Raw genomic sequence first — 17,244 nt, forward strand, 5'->3', positions numbered from 1 at the left:
CTAAGAGGTATCTAAGGGGTGTGTATAAACGCACCAGTGTGCCTACCGTCCCTGTCCTAATGTTCCCTTTTATATGTATCCATTTCATGTATTCATAATTAGGTTTATACTTATATCTGTTACCTATTACATGCTTGATGAAATAAAATAAATAAATAAATAAAATTATTATCTAGAAAATTTAATGATGACATAACACACATCTCAGACTCTGGATCCTGAAAATAGAACCAAGAGCAGAACAAAGACCTATGCAGCTCATTGCCAAACAAGGGAGCAAATGCCTTGACTAAAGGCACATAGCTAGACCCTGCCTTAAGAGGAAGCTCTGACCCATGATCCTGCATTGGAATCAACTGTCTGATCTCTAGATGTTGCATGCTTCAAGTCAACTTATGAAATTCTCACCTATGGACTGACTGACAAATCCTGCAAAAAGTCAAAAAGAGTTTTTAAAGAAGATAGTAGGAAGACCTAGTTCTTAAAATTGTACTAAAATAGATATTAAACACACATAGATAGTGATTGACCTAGCTCTTGGAATTCTGAACTTGATTTTTTACTATTCTTCTATGCATTCCTGTTTAAAGCAAAACCACTCAAGTATTTTTTATTATTATTATTTTTCAAAGATCCTGTTCTGATTTGCATTCCTCCCTAGCAGATTGGAGCCATAGCATATCTCTTCTATTGGATCTAATTGGATGGAGAGATGTAACTGGGGCAAGATGGTGCCTCAAATATCCCAGTCTCATGCCACTGGAAGACTTTAAAGGTCAAAAACAGCACCATGAATTGGACCCAGAAGCAAACAGGCAACCAGTGCAGCACAGAGTAGAAGTGTAGAGGCACATATAACTACCCACACTGCTACATTTTGCAGCAGCTGAAGTTCTTTTATACTCTTCAAGGGAAGTCCAATGTAGAATGCACTACAGTAATCCAATTAGGAAGTGAGTAGGGAGTGAGTGACCATGAACAGAGCCTTGACACAACTGCTGCCCAGCATGAAACTGCAAAGAGCCTCTTAGCCACAATTGCTGCTCTTTGAGCAGAAGTTGCAAGTCCAGGATTACTCCTGAGTTGTGCACTGGTCTGTTAGTGCAACTCTACCCAGCAACAGAGAAGGCATAGTCTAGAACCAGCAGACCACAAAACCCAAAGACAGTCAGCCTTGCCAGAGTTCAACTGAAGCCTATTTTTCCCATTCAGACCCTTACATCCTCCAGGCAGACATCCACAACATGACTTAATTGTCCAGGGACAGAGATGTATAATTAAGTATCTTCAGCATTATGATGATGCCTAATCCCATGATGGCAGATGAAATCACACATGTAGGTTTGTAAAGAATAAGTGTAAGTAAGAGTAAGAGTAAAGTGAATATTGAATTCTGTGGCATCCCACACAGAAGGGACTGAACGTGGGATCTCTCTCCCCCAAGGCTCTACTGACTGGAATCGACCAGGGAGAAAGGAAGTGAACCAGCACAACACAGTGCTTCTCAACCCCAATCCTCAGAGCCAATCTATAAGGATATCATGATTGATGTATTGAAAGCTGCAGAGAAATCAAATAGAGCAAGAATGAATACACAATTCCTATCCTGCCCTGTAGTACAATGTGTGACTACTGTTGGGCTCTGGATGACCAAGATAGGCCATGAATTTCTGAGTTACCTCAGACCACACTTTCAGAAAAGGCAAAAGACCATGAGCCTGGCAATCTCCACTGCCAATCACAAAAGGAGTCAAGGGCTCAGGCAGGGAGGATGCTAAATAGCAAGAAGACTGGTATTATATACTGATCTGGCAAAACTTAAAAGCCAGGGCTTCTGAAGGTTTGCTGCCTGATAAGGGGCTGAGACCAAGGAACTGGGACACAAAACTGGTATAAGACATTGGTCTTTCAATCCCTGAGAATGGCCAGCTTCTTGTCTTCCACCACATCTTCTCATACCCATCTCCATCATACCATAGTACTTTGGCCTGTTCCATTTTCCCAATCCCCCATGCTTTTTTTAAGGCTCCCCAACCACTCCATGGATAAAATACCCTCTGAGCATGCGCAAGATGGCGGCCGCTCCCTGAGCGCTGCGGTTAGATGGGGGCGTTTTTGGACGTTTTGGGGTGTCGAGGGGGGTCTTGACCATCAACGACCCCCCGTTTGGCTGGATGAGACTGGGGTGAGCATTTTGAGACCTTTCTCGCCCCTCAGGGTTCACCCGGAGTCGACCGAATAGCAGCCCTGCTGCTACCACACTGCTGCCGCGTCCCAGCTGAGAAGGGAGAAAGGTGGCTTACCGGCTGTGAGAGAACGACGGCAGCGGCAGCGGCGGCGTTGCTAGCAGCGTTGCTAGAGGCATTGAGAGGCATTGAGAGACGAAGGCAATGGTGGCCTTGATGGCGGGGCTAGCGACGGAGGGGATTCCAGCAGCCAGTTTCTGGCTTTGGGTAGTGAGAGACCCCTTCAGGAAGATCCTGGCGGCTGCAGAGGACCTGGAAGCCTCCGAGAAATGTACTGGAGGCTGGGACATGGCATTGGGTTATGTTACCAGGAAGAACTGGGGGTTTTTTACTTGGAAGAACTGGAGGAGAAAGGGCTGGTGGCCGGGGGAGGGGTTTCTCCTCCTGTTGCATTGATGCCAGCCCTTCTCTCCCCCCGCCCCCCCTCCCTCCCGGACCTTGTTTAGGCCGTGAAATGGGTTACCATCTGGCCCCAGGGAAAGGGGTTTCTCCCCCCCTCCCCTCCCCTTCCCCCGTATGTTTTTGTGTCTCCTACTGGAACTATCCTATTGGTGCGACTATAAAGAGCAGGGACTGTCATCTTAACCCCCGGATGAACTGACTAACTAAACTATAAATCATTCTCTCCAACCTTGGGACAATCCATTGTGGCAACCACTGAGGGGGTCGTCTTTTTACATCATGAATTCACCACCGGATGGATGGAGCATTTCTATCTCTTGGGCTATTTAAGGGCCTCCCGCCGTGAGAGGGCGGGCTGGATGTCATTCTCCGTTGGCTGAAACTGTGAAAGACCCCTCAAACTGTCGTGAGAGGACAGTGTATTTACCGGTGGAGCCGCATGGCTGTGTGTTACATCTGATTTTGGGATTACCAAATGGACCCCTGATTATGATCTCCGCCTCCCTCGCTGTAACCTAAGATGTATACTACCTATGAACTTCTTGCGCTGCGAGATTCCCCCCTCTCGCAGATCTGGCCCTCCACATTATCAAGAGCCTACCTCAAGGATGGGTTTTGGGACCCAGAGAGGTGGCATGTGAAAACCAGGGGGTTGTGGGGTTTTTTATCAAATTTTTTAATTAAACTTTTAAGGGGTCCCAGGGAGGGGGAGGGTCGAATTAGAACTCGGGTTGTGGGTTTGGGGGAAAACCCACAAGGGGGAGGGTTCGGTCTGGCCTCGAAGTGCGGCGGGGGGGTGGGGGACCTGGGGTCGAGGGGGGTGTTAGAGCTCATCCGGATAGTGTTTCAAACATCAGTACTGTGAGTGGGAGGGGTAGATATGGCGGGAGCAGGGGGCCATATCATGTTAGGGGAGCGCGCACCCGCTGTCTACGAGCGGTGGCATGCTCTGGCCCCCTAGGCTCCACCCGTTCTCCAGGTTGCATAGACCCTCAGGGCCCAGGCCTTCGGCTGATGCTGTGCAATGCCAGGTCCGTAGTAAATAAAGCCCCCCTCATTTGTGATCTTATTCAGGAGGGGGGTGCGGACCTGGCAGGTATTACGGAGACCTGGTTGGGCCAGGAGGGGGGGGTTCCCCTCGTTGAAATGTGCCCACCAGGTTTCCACGCATTCCATCAGCCAAGGTCACAGGGGAGGGGCGGGGGGGGTAGCGGTTATCATTAAAGAAGGCCTGAGACCGAGGGAGGCCACTGTTCCTCAGACGGCCGGCTGTGAATCCCTCCTTGTGAAATGGGGTCACGGGGTTCAGAGGGGTTTGCTGATCACGTACCTGGCTCCCTGCCACGTGGCAGCAGCCCTGCCTGAGCTACTCAACGTCATCGCCGCGGTGGCGATTGATACCCCTAGGCTTATGGTCATGGGGGATTTCAACCTGCCGTCCGTGGGTGAGGCGTCAGAGGTGGCTCAGGAGTTCATGGCTTCCATGACAGCCATGGACCTGACCCAGTTAATTCATGACCCTACCCACACGGGGGGGAAACACGCTGGATTTTAGCTCCTTGGTTCACTGAGGAGCTGAGGGAGTTGAAGCGCCGGAAAAGATGCCTAGAGAGCAGTTGGAGGGCCAGTCTTTCTGAATCTGACCGGACACTGGTAAGATCTCATATTAGGAATTACCTAGTGGCAATAAAAGCAGCGAAATGTAACTATTTTGCTGCTCTTATTGCGTCATCAGATAATCGCCCGGCCGCCCTGTTTAGGGTGACCCGCTCCCTGCTCCACCAGGAAGCGCGGGAGGACCCCTTGGAGGGTAGAGCCGAGGACTTTGTTCAGTATCTGTATGACAAAATCACTCAGATTCGGGAAGATCTGGACTCCGACTGGGTAGTCTCAGGGGGAGGGACTGGGGCAGGTCTTGAGAATGTTATCTGGGATGAGTTTGATCACAGGATCAATGACCCCTGAGGACGTGGACAGGATTCTGGGTAGACTGAACGCGACCACCTGTTTATTGGACCCGTGTCCCTCCTGGTTAGTGCTGGCTTCTCGGGAGATGACACGAGGCTGGTTCCAGGGGATTATAAATGCTTCGTTGGGTGAGGGTGTCTTTCCTGCCGCCTTGAAAGAGGCGGTGGTGAGGCCTCTCCTCAAGAAGCCTTCCCTGGACCCGGCAATGTTGGTAAATTATCGTCCGGTCTCCAACCTTCGTTTTGTGGCGAAGGTTGTTGAGAGTGTGGTTGCGCAACAGCTCCCCCAGCACCTGGATGAAACGACGTATCTGGATCCATTCCAGTCGGGCTTCAGGCCCGGGTACAGCACGGAAACGGCATTGGTCGCGTTGGTTGATGATCTCTGGAGGGCTCGGGACAGGGGGTGCTCCTCTGTCCTGGTCCTGTTAGATCTCTCAGCGGCTTTTGATACCATCGACCATGGTATCATGCTGCACCGGTTGGAAGAGTTGGGGGTGGGAGGCACTGTGTTGCGGTGGTTCTCCTCCTTTCTCTCTGACCGGTCGCAGTCTGTGTTGACAGGGGGACAGAGGTCAACCCCGAGGCCCCTCATATGTGGGGTGCCGCAAGGGTCGGTCCTCTCGCCTCTCCTGTTCAACATTTATGTGAAGCCGCTGGGCGAGATCATCCGTGGTTTCGGGGTGGAGTACCATCAGTACGCTGACGACACCCAGCTGTACATCTCCACCCCGGATCACCCCAACGATGCCCTTGAAGTGATGTCCCGGTGCCTGGAGGCCGTACGGATCTGGATGGGGAGGAACAGGCTCAGGCTCAACCCATCCAAGACCGAGTGGCTGTGGTTTCCGACGTCCCGATATAGGCAGTTGACGCCATCACTGACTATTGGGGGCGAATCATTGGCCCCCACGGAGAGGGCTCGCAACTTGGGCGTCCTCCTGGATTCACGGCTGTCTTTAGAAGAGCACTTGACGGCCGTGACCGGGAGGATTTTTCATCAGGTTCGCCTGATTCGCCAGTTGTGTCCCTTTCTGGATCGGGACTCGTTACGCACGGTCACTCATGCCCTCGTCACCTCCCGCCTGGACTATTGCAATGCTCTCTACATGGGGCTCCCCTTGAGGAGCACCCGGAGGCTCCAACTGGCGCAGAGTGCGGCCGCGCGGGTGGTAATGGGAGCGACGTGGCGCTCCCATGTGACACCTCTCCTGCGCGAGCTGCACTGGCTCCCGGTGGTCTTCCGGGTGCGCTTCAAGGTTTTGGTTACCACCTTTAAAGCGCTCCATGGCTTAGGACCTGGTTATCTACGGGACCGCCTACTACCACCAATAGCCTCCCACCGGCCAGTTCGCTCTCATAGAGAGGGACTCCTCCGGGTGCCGTCAGCCAAACAATGTCGGCTGGCGACCCCTAGGGGGAGAGCCTTCTCTGTGGGGGCACCTACCGTCTGGAATGAGCTCCCCCCGGAGATACGGAGGATCCCGGATCTGCGCACCTTCCGCCGCGCTGTGAAGACCTTTTTATTCCAGCAGGCGGGCTTGGCCTAATCTCTTCCCTTTTAAATATGTAAATTTTAATCTGTTTTTAAATTATTGGGGTGTTTTAATCTGTCTGGGCCAAAATAATTTAATTTGATTTTATCTGGTTTTTAAATTTTTTATGTCTATGTTATTTTATTGTTTGGCTGTTCACCGCCCTGAGTCCTTCGGGAGTAGGGCGGTATACAAATCGAATAAATAAATAAATAAATAAATAAATAAATAAATAAATAAATAAATAAATAAATAAATAAAATACCAACCCATTGAGGCATTTCAGCTTCAGTAGCTTCCAGTACCATCAGACTACTCAGTGATTAACTCCACTCCCAAAGAATCAAAAACAACCCCCCTCCAATAATGATATGTAGGAATGACCATGGAAGGCAAAGCAATGAGAGTCAAGCAAGGGAACTATCAGTTAAAACACTGCTTACCCTTCAACAGAAGGGTAGATGAGACAAGAAACTCAGAAGAAATCCTTCCTGGTTTTTGGTTGTAAAGTGGATGGAGATGAAGAAGACTTAACAGATTCTATTGATGTATCCTTATAATAAAAATAGAATTAGCTCATCTGGTCTTGTTTTCAGTCTGGTCTATTTTGTAAGGCTGATATCAATCTTGCAAGTCTGGCAAAAAACAAGGCAGGCCAAACAGGAAAAAAAACCAAACCTAGTTTCAGTCCAGATAGGTGCAAGTTCATATATTCTCTTAGCGTTCCATACAAATATATAAATATCACACAAATGCAAGGACAGTCTGTTCAATTATAGAACATTCTGTCCTGAATAGAAGGACAGAAATATGCTAACTACTCTTGTGATCAAGCAATATCAACCCTTTAATTAAAATTACATTATTGGCAAATCTTATGTTTGCCACATATGGATTATCGTCATAAAATCTCAGGAGATGATAATAAACATACTAAAATCATTTGTATTACTATGACTAGCAAGATTTACGGTTAAATTGTAATATTAGATGTAATTATGCATTTCCATTTCCTCCTACAGCCTTTCTATAATGGGGAATAAAAATGGGAAAAGCTATTCAAAAGCATGGTGATATTCCTATTAAGGAACATGTAGTTAATTTTTGTTGTATCCAGTTCTTACATGATAGTAAATCAATATGCTAAATTTTGTACAGTTACCTGATATTGTTTCAGAAACAGTAATGAAAAATGCTCTGACTGAAAACAGTACAGCAGTTAATATTCATGCTTTCTTTTAGATAATTTATTTATCCTAAAAATAGTACTGCATTTTTTTTAAAAAAACCTAATCAGATCTAAAACACATAACAATGAAAAAATTAAAGACAAAAAGAGATAATGGAAGTTACAATTTATTGATTTAAGACAGCATACAACTTAAATCTTTTCTTCAGAAACCAAGAAATACTTTGTTGAAATTTTATTCACTTTCACTGAATAAAATATAGCAGGAAATGTAGCTGAAGTAGAATGATAGAATTGGAAATGGCCATTTAAGAAACCAAGACCAATATCCAGCTCAGTGCAAGAGTCTAAAATAAATAATATTTCTATTGGGCATTCCATAATTATATTTCGACAAGTATATTTCAGCCATATTCTAAAATTATAGCTGGGTTATAATTTTTAATTGTTTAATTTTGATTTTTACCTCTATTTTAGCAGGATTTTAGTTTTATTGTGCTTAGTATTCCCTTATCTGGGGTTTCTGGTGAGATAGTGATGCATCAGTTCATATCTTTGAGCGAACCATAAGTTAATTTTATATCATAACATGATGGTTGGACTTTTTCACTGAAGCATTAGAATCAGAATTAGCCTTGGTTTTCATTTTATGTAATAAGCAAGTTTTTGTAAAGGCATGATGTGCTGACAGCACATAATGTAAACTAAATTTGGAACTCACAATATCTTATCTTACAAGTTAATATACCTGTCCTAATAACACAGGCAGCTGGTAATAAAGCTGAGAGCATAAACTTAATTTATTATTATAGTATTACTATAATGCGTTTATTAAAAAATCTAAAAATAGAGCATTTTTCCCAATTCTCTTTAATTTTGTCACAATTATTTAAAATAATTTACCAACCTATATTAGCTACACAGGTAGTCCTCGACTTATGACCACAATTGAGCCCCAAATCTATGTTGCTAAGTGAGAAATGTATTAAGTGAGCTTTCCCCCATTTTATGACTTTTCTTACCACATTCGTTAACTGAATCACTGCAGTTATTAAATTAGTAATATGTTTGTTGACTGAATCTAGTTTCCCCATTGACTTAGCTTGTCAGAAGGTTGCAAAAGATGATCACATGACCTTGGGACACTGCAACCATCATAAATCTGAGTCAGTTGTCAAGCATCCAAATATAAATCACATGACCATAGGGATGCTGCAATGGTCCTAAGTATGAAAAATGGTCATAAGTCACTTTTGGACATCGCATTCTGTCAGAAATTTTAACAAAACATTAACATGTGACAGCAAGTCACATGTATTCTTGTCAACCATTTGTATTCTTGTCACAATGACAGTTATCAGACCCTGGGTATTTTCACAAATCATGCTAAACCTTATTTATTTATTTATTTATTTATTTATTTATTTATTTATTTATTTATTTATTTATTTATTTAATATTGCCGCCTATTCGCCCATGGTGATTCAAGGCGGCTTACAGAATATAAAAACCACATTTAAAAACAGTAAAACTGATAAAAAATCAAATACATTAATGTAATAAAGTTACCCCCCGTCCCCACCTCCCACCCCAGCAACAGCTGATGATACAAGCCATTTAATGGGCCATCCCACTCTGGGTTCCTCAGGCCCACTGGCAGAACCAGGCCTTCCAGAAGAGAATTAGAGTGGGGGCCATTCTAATCTTTGGGGGAATGATGTTCCAGAGAGAGGGAGCCACCATGGAGAAGGCCCTTCTTCTGGGTCCTAATAGGTGTATCTCCCTGAGGGATGGGACCTGCAGCATACCTTGCCCCCTCGTTCTAATGGGTTGGGTAGATGTGACCGTCAAGAGACAGTCACTCAGATACTGGTCCCAATGAAGGGCTTTAAAGGTGACAACCAGCACCTTGAACTGCACCCGGAAGCAAATCAGCAACCAATGCAGCTCCTGCAGGAGAGTGATACATGTGCACACCAGGATCTGCACAAAACCATGCGGGCTGCTGCATTTTGCACCAACTGGAACTTCCGGATCGCTTTGCAATAGTCAAGACGGGAAGTGACTAAGGCATATGTTTTGGCTTAGTATGATTTGTGAAGGCACATCATGTGGTTTTATACCACATTTCATGTCTTGATGTGTTGTGAAAATTCAATTAATTGTAGATGTTTGATAAATTAAGCCATCCATTTCTAAAGAGACCCAACTGCCACTGAAAGCAGAATCAAAATAATCCTGATTTAGGAGACATCAGCTTTTGTTTACACAGTGCCCTTTTCTAACATTGTTTCCTTGTATGTGATTCTAATCATGTAAAAATTGATATTTAAAGAAATATTATTGAAGAATGGTCATATCTAGTAAAATCTAGCTTCAAATGTCATGCTACTGATTAAATAACAGTTTTGTGGTATAAATAGTGAAACAGAGAATGGCTATTTTTTATCACCTATTGCACTTATTGCTGTATGTAAATTGGATGTATCTGGGTGCATTTATTACTGTTTTAGGGTAGAAATCCACATCCAATCTTTATATTTATAAATATTTATAAGGAAACAATTAAATTGTTAGTTTAGCTCGAAATTAATTAATTAATGGAATTGTTGAGCATGTGATCCTCTGAATGATTTCTTTCACTTCTCTGGGTATCCAGAATATTTTTGCACAAAAACTTTCTATATTATATAGCGGAGGAAAGAAATATGCCTGAAGAGTCAATATTCAAAGAAGGCATCCATGTCAGCAGTCATTCTTTTTGTAAAGGGCTACTAATAAAATTAAGTTTTGGGAGACATTCTAAGTGGATGTTTAATGGCATGTTAGTCCTCCTCTTTAAAAAAAAAAAATCACTTTGTTTCACTCTATCTAACTAAAGATACACTGCCAGGAATGCTAAGAGGTATGAAAGATGCTATTTCTCTTTATTACATTTCCTGTCTAATACTTGCACACGAAAAAGAACTGTAACTGAATTTTAAGTTTGACACCATCTTGCACATCACCACAGTCTACTTGCAGGCTGTCTTTCAGCAAAACAGAATGACTCTAAAAGCTATTATACCATCAGCTGTGGCAGATGGCTGTAGGCATGCAGAGCTAGGTATACTGCTGCTGTTGCCATATTTTGCAATGTAATTTCTGTACGCTTCTAAAGTTTAATAAAAAAAAATAGTTAAACCAGAAAAACAAACCAGACAGCTGCACACACAGATTTGCAGTGACACTTCTCTCAGAGGAAAAAGAATATAACATAGTAGAATTGCAAATGTTGATGAAAACAGGGGAGGGGGGGAATGAAGAGACTGAGATGACAGTAGGCAATCTCAAAATCTTTATTGACCTAATATGAACATAGTATCCATTTCCTGACCTTAAGGATGATTCTCATTAGATTTCTTATCTGCTTCTAATTAAATCAACTGTAAATTATGTAACTTTCTTGGTTTTTGGCTGCAAAAGACCAATATACAGTGTAGCTATCTTTGGAAACTATTAATGCAAAAATATATGCTCTCTGTTTTTCTTTCCTTTGGACACCATAGGAGGAAAGAACTTGTAGTGTTTACTTCCATTATATTGAACCACAAAGACCTATTACAAACCCATGAGACCTCTGTCTTATTCGCAGTCCGGTATGAAAATCATTTAAAATCATTGTTAGCTATTTCAGCGTTAGTGATGCTTTTCGTTTAGAACACGTGATAGCAAATACTTGTTATGGTGTGGTCAAGAGAAGACATTTGTTTAGCTCATATTGCCATCTGTTATGTGCATGGCCCCTACCCATTAAATTTCTAGAATTGCCCTCTATCACCATTTTGGCTGGCCACAAGAGACTCTGAATACAAGGAGAACAGATTATCATTTGGGACATGAGAGAGGGAGAGACATATACACATACATACATACATACATACATACATACATACATACATACATGCATACTAAAAGGACTATCAACCAAGGTAATTACATTATTTGCCTTTATTTATGTCATTTGTGTGATGACACCATAATGCAAATGATATAAATCACCACATACTTTCTGACCACATACTTAGGAAAATAGAGAGTGCTCCCCAGTTTGTCCATTAAATTGAGACTTCTGTGTAATTAAAACTCCTACTGAGTGAACTTGCTGAGCTTATTTTTAGGAAACTATCTGTAATTGGTCTTTGAACAAGCAGGGTTACTTTTAAGTTTAATTTGTTAAATAAGCCACAATGCCTATGTTTTGACATAGACATTAAGCCATATGCCTTGTTTTCCAAACTAATAGCTGCCTACATACCACATGTTCAGCCAAAGTAAACCCATTATTGCACAATACAGCAGGTATGTGCAGCCCAAAAATCCTGCTCTACCTCCTATCACATGTTCATGAAAATGTGTCCCTGTGTATAGAAGGAAGAAATCTGAACAATTCAGTTTTCTAATCTGTCCAGAGCAACCAAAAAAAGGGGTGGGCGGTAGGGAGAGGAGACTGGACCAGTAAGATCATACTTGTAACAATACCAAATCAATGTACAATGTACAATGGAAGTAGAGCTAATTAATGACAAAGTGAAGATATTTTGGCCCTCTAAAAACATGACAGAAAAATGATGCAGCGCAGCCATCCTATTGCTCTGAGAAGAGTGTATCAGGAGATGTGGTTATTTATTTGTTTGTTTACAAAAGACATAGAGCTACCATTCAATAGATTCTTAGAATAGCTGTGCATTCTATTAACTATAGGAAGATATATCATTCACTTGAAGGGAAAGAAAAAGGGATTACCAAATACCAGAGAACAATAGGATTGCTTATTATGTTCAGTACATTATACTGATCAAGTATCAAAGGCACTTGTGAAACTAAAGCATCAGCTTTGGCAAACTTGCAGTTTTACCCCTGGAGAATACCTTCAGGAATCTATATTCAAATGAATTCAACTGATTCAGGTTCTTCATAAAGTGACATATAGGATTAACTTCATGTAATCTCTCTCTGCAAAACTTCTTAGGCTATTTTCTCATCTTTCTTTCCAATTTTCTCTATTGCTTAAATAGTGCCACTTGAGCTGTCATTAATTCCTAGGAATACAAGTTTGCTCTTGAATTTGCATCAGGAAGAGTCTCAAATATTCCTTTCAGAACAAGAGCATAAAAAAAAAGTCACTTTACAAATCACATCAAATCCTCTCTTTGATTTTTTAAAAAATAATTTGAGAAGATTAACCCACCATCATCTAACTCTTCAGGGAAAATTGCTTTTTATGTGCATCTAATCAGAAGGGAGATGAAGGAGTACAGTACTAATTTCCTACAGCCATTTAATAAGTAAACTTTATTAAGGAAATGATACTTAGACTTTATCTAAGTTAACTAAGAGTTACCTTTCAGGCCAATAGCTTTCCACCAGAGACATAATATAAAATGATATAGATTTATGGGATAATATTATACAATAAAAAAACAAAGGTCTCCTGGGTTCCATAAATAAAGAATTGAATTGTTTAAATAACTGCAGTAAAAGTGATCTTTCTGGCTAAGAGTATATGGTACAATTGACAGATTTAAAAATGAAATGTGGAATAATTTTAAAATATTCCACATATTTTATGGAAAAGACATGTTTGAATCAATGTTAATTCAATTTTCTGGAGAATAAAGTTTTGTAAAAATGTGAAAATCATATTTCTCTTTGCAATTTGAGCTTTTCTACAAAGCTTTTTTCCTTTGAGCATAGTCAAGGTTCAGGTTATTTTTTTTAAAAAAAAAATGTTTATAGGCTATAGACTAGCAACCAAATTTAGACTTCTGTCAAAAGGCAGTTGTCAGCATTTGACCCAAAAGCACATACTAGTTGATTGAGCTTTGAGCATATGTATTGTGTATTGAGACTCCTAAAAACTGATATCTGTTGTGGCCAAAAATAAAGCTTCCTTAACACCAAAAAGAGCAAATTTAAGGCTTATGTCAGGCTACATAAAAGAAGCTGGGAACTGGAAAAATGTACAAAAGCCAAATCAAGGTAGCTCTTGATATTAGAGATATTTAGAGAGTTGAACAATATTACAAAGCTCCAACTTTGTATGTCAGTGCTAGATTATCTGTCCCACCACTCGACTCTTTCTCAGGGCTTTCCATCATTGATTGATTATGTGCCACCAAATTATTTTCGACTCCCAGCAACCGCACAGATTTTCCCCCCAAACATTCTATCCCTAAACTGTTCTTTCATGTCTCCCAATGGTGCACCCACCATCTCTGTAACTGAGTCAATCCACTTTGCTGCTGGTTGTCCTCTTCTCTTTCCTTCTGCCATTCCCAACATTAGACCCTTTTCCAAAGAGGTGGTTCTTTGCATAATGTGTCCAAAGTAAGATAATTTGAACATATTCATTTGTTCATTGAGTGAGAACACCGGGTTGATTTGTTGTGTGATCCAACATTTTGTTTTCTTCATTGTCCATCGTATTTTCAGGGGTTTTTTCCACCACCAAAGATGAAAAGCTTCAGTACTCTTCCTGTCCTGCTTTTTTAAAATCCATACAGCGTCACAGGACATACCATTGTTTGCATGATTTTGAACTTTGCAGATAAAGGCACATCACAATATTTGAATGTTTTTTCCAAGGCCTTCATAAACATATTCACACCAAGTGTTAGTCTGTGGTGTATTTCTTGCATCCTTGTTCTTTTACTGATGATGGTTCATCCTAAAAGGCAGAAACTATTCACTACTTTGATACCTTTGATTCACTACTTTGATACCTAATTGTTTTACCTGTTGTCATTAATTTGATCTTCCTTATATTTAATTTTTATCCCATTTTTTTCACTGTGTGCTTTGACTTTTGTTACTAAGGCTCACAGGTTCTTTTTATTTTCAGTTATGAGAACAGCGTCATCAGCATAGTGCAAGTTAATCTTGTTTTTTACTCCAGTTTTAAAACTATGCTCATCTTCTTCCAATTTAGATAACCTTAATACATCCAATTTAGATAACCTTAATACATATTTCACATATAGGTTGAATAAATAATGCGAAAGTAAGCAGCCTTGTCTCACTCCTTTGCCAACTTGGAGCCAGTCTGTTTCACCATGTTCTGCCTGGACTGTGGCTTCCTGACTTATAGATAAATTTTTCATGATGACAGTGAGATGTTCTGGGATTGCCATTTTTATAGCACATTCCAAAGCTTGACGTGAACAGCACAATGTAATGTTTTTCTATAATTGAAGAAGCACATACTGAGATTTTTTTTTGTTTGCATTCTTCTGCTTTTTCAATTATCCAGTGTACATCTGCAATAATGTCTCATTTCCTCGGCCTTTTCTAAAGCCAGCTTGAACATCTGCCATTTCTTTTCCCATGTAGGGCTCTAACTGTGTTGGATAATTCTAAGCATTATTTTGCCAGCATGTGAAATGAAGGATATTTTACAATATTTTGCACACTCTATTAAGTCTTCTTGTTTTGGTACTGGAATGTAAATTGACCTCTTCCAAATGACTGGTCACTTTGTCATTCTTCAGATTTGGAACACTATCATGTCACCCTTAGTCCTTCTTTTCTCTAGACTACCCATACCCAAATCCTGTAACTGTTCTTCATATGTTTTAGCCTCCAGGCCTTTAATTGTCTTGGTTACTCTTCTCTGCATTTTTTCCAAAGTTTCAACATCTTTTTTTATAATGTGATGACCAAAACTGGATGTAGTATTCCAGGTGTGGTCTTACTAAGGATTTATTTATCTTATTGGGCTATGCTGCACAAACCCAAGCCATCTCTTCTGCCATATACTCCAGCTATTATGACAGTGGGTTAAAACTTATAGTATATTGTACATTAAAATAGCAGAACCATAATTCATAAAAATACAAAAAAAAAAACCCCACCATACTCTACATAGAAACACAGAGCTGGACTAAGAAATAAAAACAAGTATTTTTATCCATCTACCTTAAATAAATGCAATGACAAATTTTCTCAGCCACACAAAATTTCAGGCTAGTTTTTCACCTTTCAAATAAGGATTAATTTTCTGTTCATTGTAAAACACAGCTCTAAAATGTGATATATATTTCCTTAACAGGCATCAATACTCCCCCTCTTTCTTTTTCTTGATATTTTGACATTGTTGTCAAATGTAAGATTTATGTTCTATCATAGTCTTTTCCTAGAATGTAGAATATAAAGGTTTTCCCCTTTTTGGCACAGAACCCCCGCCCCCTCATCTAACACAGTTCTATTGTTTCCACTCCTTCAGATATTAAAATTAAAAGCCCTGTGCATTGAAATAAGCCACTCCTTAGAGTTCAGGAAGGAAAGCTAAAAAACTATAACTCATCATTTTAAAAAATCTTTCTTTTTGCCAAGGATTTTCTCAATGATGACTTTTTTACATTTCTCCCAGAAATTCAAGCACTTTTTGTGCAAGAATGGTTCATTAACTTCATTTACATTCCATGATAAATTTTAACATTGTCTTAAAGTTTTATACCATAATTCTTATGTAATGATAACTTCCTCACTGCTTCTTTCCTTTCTTGTGTATATAATTTTCATTTCTTCAATTAACACCTTCATAGCTCTTTCTCGTATGAAAAAGAAATTACACATTTATTGGGTTCGCATATTTTTTTTTGCTTCACATGATACGTGTATCCAATCACTATGACAGAATAAGATAGGATAGGATAGGATGACAATAATAAATAAAATCCTAGAATGCGCAGAAATGGCAAAATTAACTAGTGTTCTTAAAGACGATGAGATTCAAAATTTAAGGCAGTATGGGAAAGGTGGTACAAATGGTGGAATAATAGAACAAGACTATAAGGATATGTCTATTTCTAATAATGATAGATTTGAAGATACTTGATATGTACATAATGTAAATATGTAACCGCACGACACCTCAGATGTTAACTGAGATTTGATGTTTTCTTTTTAAAAAACTTTTTTAAAAATCAATAAAGTATTATTAAAAAAAAAAGGATAGGATAGGGTAAGGATAAGATAGGGTAGGATAGGACAGGATGGGACGGGACGGGACAGGACAGGACAGAATTCTTTATTAGCCAAGTGTGATTGGACACACAAGGGATTTGTCTCTGGTATATAAGCTCTCAGTGTACATACAAACAACAAGTGATAAATCATGATCATAAACATAAGGTTTGAAAGGAAACTACAACTACTTATCTCTACAAACCCCATCTCAGACACACCAACAACAGCCAAACCTCCTGCAACTGACCCCATTCCATTGGGTTCACAACCCCTAGTGATCACAGAAAAGGAAGTGCAAGACCTATTTCACAGACAAAAGCTAGGAAAAACTCCAGGCCCAGACAAGATAACTCCTTCTTGCTTAAAAGTCTGTGCTGACCAATTGGCCCCCATCTTCACCCGTATCTTCAATAACTCACTAGAGATGTGCTATGTTCCTTCTTGCTTCAAACGCTCTACTATCATCCCAGTGCCGAAGAAGCCCACCATCAAGGAACTGAACAACTACAGACCAGTTGCTCTAACATCTGTAGTTAGGAAACTTTTGAAAGGCTAGTGTTGTCTCGTTTGAAAACCATCACAGATCCACTGTTAGACCTCCTGCAATTTGCATACCGAGCAAATAGATCAACAGATGATTCTGTTAATATCGCTCTGCACTACATCCTACAACATCTTGAATCACCAAAGACCTAAGCAAGGGTCCTCTTTGTAGATTTTAGTTCAGCATTCAACACCATCATTCCAGACATTCTTCTATCTAAGCTAAACCAGCTACAGGTACCCGAACACACTTGTAAATGGATCATAAGCTTCCTAACAGACAGGAAGCAGCAGGTGAAGCTAAGCAGAATCACATCAGATACTTGTACAATTAGCACAGGGGCCCCACAAGG

This window comes from Pituophis catenifer, unplaced genomic scaffold, assembly GCF_029215685.1.
Source record: "Pituophis catenifer annectens isolate HBS135680 unplaced genomic scaffold, rPitCat1.0.hap2 SCAF_4, whole genome shotgun sequence".
Taxonomy (NCBI): Eukaryota; Metazoa; Chordata; class Lepidosauria; order Squamata; family Colubridae; genus Pituophis; species Pituophis catenifer.